Source organism: Urocampus carinirostris, chromosome 12, assembly GCF_059441175.1.
Source record: "Urocampus carinirostris isolate Australia breed hairy pipefish chromosome 12, RoL_Ucar_1.0, whole genome shotgun sequence".
NCBI lineage: Eukaryota > Metazoa > Chordata > Actinopteri > Syngnathiformes > Syngnathidae > Urocampus > Urocampus carinirostris.
Window position 1 is genome coordinate 16,240,506 of NC_142360.1, and position 5,724 is coordinate 16,246,229.

A 5,724-nucleotide genomic window follows, 5' to 3' on the forward strand; every position below is an offset into this window, starting at 1 on the left:
GTATGGTTACGTATAGTGCGGGATCCCATTGTGAGAATACTCATCTGATTACGGATGATTGAAAATGCAATTGTGTTTTAGACAATCGGAAACGTATTGCTCTAAGGTATTGTACACAAGCCGAGACAAGCCACATAACTCATGGCAATGTTTCTTCAAGTAAATTCCACTGCATGTTTACTAACCTGCAGCGCAAGTTGACAAGATAGTTCATTGTAATAGTGTTTCAATCGGACCAATACATTGGTTGCATTACAGTGAAAGGTGTGCTTGATGTTCATATCATCATGATGATATATTTTGTTTTTATTTTAAACTTTCAGGGTTCTTTGTTTTCAGGCTGTACTCAATGCACCTTTGTGCAACTACTTTTACTGAGTGTCTATCTGTCAGGTTATATACTTTTGCCGTGTAATCCAATGGATAAATAGATGACGGACCTCATTGCTTTAACTTTCAAAAACATTCTATATAACCAGGATTTTTAGGGGTATTTACGGCTGCTCCATTATTTTAAAAAGAGTACTGCCCTGTGGGCGCTATTCCAATAGCGGGGAACTAAAAATACAGAAGCAAATCCCAAATAAGAGCACCAACCCTTTTGAAAACATAGTGGGCAGTGGTATTTTACAGAACCCAACTGATATCTTGTTCTGAATTTAGAATTAACAAGATAAATGAGAGAATGGTTGGATAACAAGTAAAACCAGAGTGGGTCATTAGTGAACACTCTAATGTTCGTCCCCTATCTATATTTGAATAAAGAAGAGGATTTAAAAAAAAATGTGATTCATCGATTAATAAAATAATAATAAAATAAAATGCGTTTTTTTTTTTTGTTAAATTCTTGATTAAAAAAACATGTCCTTCAGTGTCTAGACACCTTGCTTCTAGTTCTACTCGCTTGAGTGTTTGTATTCTGTGAAAATTACACCTAATGCACAACACATCCAGAACGCTGCAACAAAAAACATGTAAATAGGGGCTGCAACGTTAAGTCGACTTTGTCGACAAAAATCAATGATGAAAATAGTCGACAATGAATGAAAATAAGAATGACTCGCCTTGGTGAAATTTAAGTAATTTTCAAACCAATATGATTTTGATGACATGCAGTTTACATTTTATCTGTGTATATTAGACCAGGGGTCGGGAACCTTTTTGACCCAATAGCCATTAAAGAACAAACATTTTATTATTTTTTTCTTGAGAGAGCCACACCATATATTTTAAGGCAAAAATCAATAAAACCACCAAACCTTCTCTTCAGACAAAAGGTAGATCTTCAGCTCATTTTATTTCAATGTGTGATGTTTGATGATTTGATTAAATCTATGAAATAATAATCCCAGAGCCTGCGTCCCGTATCAATATAAATATGCCACTTAAAATTCGTCTTCCTCCCCCAATTACTTAATAGTGTTAAATCTCATTGTGAATGTTTTGGTCCTAAACAATTGTGTCAAGACAAGGTGCAAGCAGAATTCTACTGTAAAAAATGTGACAAAATACTGCAAACGAGAAAGATGCACTCGTAATTGCCTTCATTGCAGACTGTTCTGGGTGAGAAGGAGTGCGCGCATCCTTTCCTGGTTAAGCTCCGCCCATTCCTACAGCTTACTCAATCAAATGTCTCTAGGTGCCTAGCTAGAGCTTCTGTGTAAAAAGTTTATTTGGGGTTAAAGTTTTTGTGACTTTTCATTATAAAGTATCTCAACAATTAACATAGATTGTCTAATGAGCAGCCTGGCACGGCGGATGAGTGGTTAGCGCGTCCGTGGCACTGTTCTGAGGTCATGGGTTCAAATCCAGTTACCAGTTTTCCATGTGTGGAGTTTGCCTGTCTCCTCGTGTTTGAGTGGGTTTCCCTGGAGCTCCGGTTTCCTCCCACATTCCAAAAACATACTGTACATGTCAGGTTTATTAGCTAGTCCAAATTGTCCCTAGGTGTGAATGAGCGAGTTAGTTCTCTGTCTCTGTGTGCCTTGCGATCGGCTGGCAACCAGTTCAGGCTGTCCCCTGCCCACTGCCATAAGATAGCTGGGATGGGCTCCAGCACCCCTGCGACTCTATGAGGATAAGCGGTGCAGATAATGGTTAGATGGATGTTTAATGAGCTTCCATATTAAGGATTATTTAGCGATTTACAGCACAATGCGGTCTGTTGGTGTGACAACATGACTGTAACCTGTAGTTAGAATTGTGTCCGATTTATGCTGGATTTACAGATTGTCTTAGCGTGTATTAGTCGGCGCCTTGTTAATCAATATACAAAGAATTGCACAAGGTCTATTTTATCTCTGAGTCATGCACTCATTAAAAGAGCCATATATGGCTCACGAGCCATAGGTTCCCGACCCCTGTGCTCGACTGTGCCTGACAAATGTATTTGAAATGAAATACATGCAGTCTGAAGAACAAAGGTCAGTTGTTAAAAACGTTTGATTTTAAACAGTTAAAAACCGTTAGGTACTTTTGCGGTTGACCACTGAATGTACTCTACAAAATGGACATCATATTTGTTTTGTTTATTACCTCATGTGCGGTCCCTTCTCAAGGGCTTTATTTCCCTCATGTTGAAGTTTTTGAGTTTTCCCTTGCCCTCATGTAGGTTTTAGATCAGGGGATGGTAGTCAGTTGTTTACAGTAATCAGTGGTCAGTGCAGCCCTTTGAGACTCCATGTGAATAAAGGCTATACAAATAAACATAACTTAACTTGAGACATAAGAAAGTCAACTTCATGCTATATCAAACAAAAAATTAACCATCCGATTTGTCGGCTAATCGTTTCAAAAGTCGGTGACTAGTCGACTTTCAAAATAGTTGTTGATTGCAACCCAACATGTAAATGTACACTGCCTATGTGATCTTATGACTACCACCCTACCTCCTTCCCAGGGCAGATTTCCACACACGCACCGCAGATGCACCAAATGCGGTGTGAACGGGCTGTATTCAGTAGATGTCCAGATGCAATGTGCATTGGGAGTTAGTCAGAGGGGTTGTCAGCGGAAACTGGCCGATATGCGCCATATGTAGTTTACCGCTACCACCCTTTCTGTAAGCGAGCACGTGAATAATGCGTCTATTGTAAATAGTCTCTCAGTTTTGAGAAAAGCGCAAAATATATTGTGTGCATTCTCATATTTATAATCAGTATCCCCCTGGTCCTGGCATTAAGTGACAATTAGTCTGGGAATAAGATTCATCTTTGTTATGAAAAGGGTAAATGGTCAACTCTAAAATGATGAAGGAATGCATTCAGTAGTTAATGTTTGCTCAAAGATAGACAGAGTGTTTTTTTTATGGTTGAATAAAGTTAAAAGTGGTACCTTTGCTATTCAATTCTATGATAGAATGGCTTCTTTACCCAGAATTTCTTTCATTCAGGCCTGCCCTATACTGTAGTGTAGTTCAGTGGTGGGGATGATCTCAATTGTAATCTAGTGGTCCATCACAGAGGTCGTGCTCATCTCTGCAGGAACAACCAGATAGTGCTTTGTATTTGAAAAAAATGGTATTGTATGGGAAAACATGTATTCATTTCGTTTTATGGACTTATATGGGAATTGCCAAAATTGTATTGCTGTTTTTTTCATTGCACTGTTTTTAGGACTCACAATTTTTCACAACACTTTTATTACAAAATTGTAGTTCCTTATAAATATTTTTGCCTATTCATCTCGACTTTCCCTTGACCCTCACTAGGATAAGCGGTGCCCGAAAATGGATCGATATTGACATTCTTTTCTCTAATTTTTTCTTTTAAGTCTTTATCATGTGTTTATCTTATCCCGGAATGTCATGCCTAATCTTGTCCTAAGCAATGTTCACCGTGTTATCAATGACAAAAAAGACTATTCTATTTGTTGGGACACAGTGCAATTTAGCAGTCAATATAGCATGTCAGCAGGAACAAAAAAAGTAAAATGAGTTACTATTTAGGTATATTTTGTAATTTCCAATATAAATCACAAATGTACGTATTTATATTATTTAAGTAATGGGCATTTAATCATTTTCTATTATCAAACTGCAGTGCAGCTGTAAAGAATATAAGCCGGCGTCCACCCATTTCTCTCGCAGGCAAACACGGTGGTGCTGATTAATGCTTTTCTATCTTCTGGTTTAGATTATTGTAATGCCCTGCTCTCTGGTCCTCCCTAAAAGAACATTGCCAGATTGCAGCTACTGCGAAATTCAGCAGCACGTGTGCTTAAGGGGGCTTCGGGGTGGGATTATATTACAACAGTTTTAAAATTGCTGCTTAGCTCCCCGTGTGTATTAGGGTTGATTTTTAAGGTGAATGTCTTCATGGTTTTGGGTCATCCTATATTTCTGATTTGCTTTTATTATATAAGCCCACGCAGTCACTAAGGTCCTCCAGCGGTTAGTTGACTGTTTCCAGGGTGCAGACCAAAACATATGTTGCAACTACATTCAGCCACTTTGGTCCTCACTTATGGAATAGTTTGCTGGAAGACATTAGGTCCTGCTTGATATTTTTAAGGGGAAGCTCGAGACCCACTCTTTTAATGTCTTTTAACTCAATTTGTTTTTATTCCTACATTTTACTTTTTGTTTTACTTTTTTGTTTTGTTCTGCAGTTGTTTTTATTTTTGTTTTTAGATTTCCGTCTTTCCTTATTCTGTGGCCCCACACTGGTAGTTTGTTTTTATTGCGTTTTAAACATTGTGTGTGTCTATGTATTAGGTGCTTTGGGTTGTTGGGTGAAGATGAAGGAGGGGATTTTGTTTTGTTTTGTTGTACGCTGAATGTTTTATATAGCACTTGTGAGTGGAAATGTATTGCCTGAAAAGTGCTCTATGAATAAATTTGATTCTATTATTTATTATTTCTCGGAATAGCCTCATTAGGAATAATCATTGGCATTGAATAAAGGACTGACTCTACTTGATTCTTTTGTAGTACGGACTTAGTTTTATCAAATGTATTTGATTTATTTATGCATCCAGAGAAAAATATTACCAGCTTTTAATTGCACAAACTAGGAAGTTTTATTTTTAATGCAAGACTTGTCCTTGCTTGTTGTGTCCTTAATTTAGAATGTACAAAGAGTTTATACACTGTAAATTTTTACATGTTTCACATTTGTGGTTGTTCGATCATTTTCACAGTAGCTTACACGCTGAACTAGTTTGAGCAATCATGTGGTGTAGTTAATCATTTTTGAAGTCTCTGTAAAATGATATAAATCCCCTACCCACACCGCCCCCCAGACGTCTGCTGTTAAATCTTTTATTTCCTGGGGTGTTGAGCAAATAGCCTTAGGGTTGACTGGAGCCACTTAAAGTCGCTATAATTAACACTGACATCTGACGTAATTGGAAATGACACTAACCATCGTTTCACTTAGATCTTCTGGTCAACTGATATAATGTAACAACCTAATAACTGCAAATTGTTTAAATTATTTGTAGTTCCTGTTTAGCATAAAACGGGTTGGCTTGATGTCTTTGTAGCAGTGCTGTGTCCAAGGCAAGGACTGTTTTAACCAATGTGAGCATTGAGCGGATTAAGTCCTTTTGTTTTGCTGTTCCCACAACTTAGCAGAGCTCCATTTTGGACAGCAATAGCTGATCTAGCGGTGCAGTATCTTTGTTCTCTGTATGATTGTGGGTCACAGTGACTGAGTGCGTTATGTGTATGCACATGAAGGAGGTGAAGGCAAAGTGGGCTGTTTTGCTGTATTTGCTTCAACG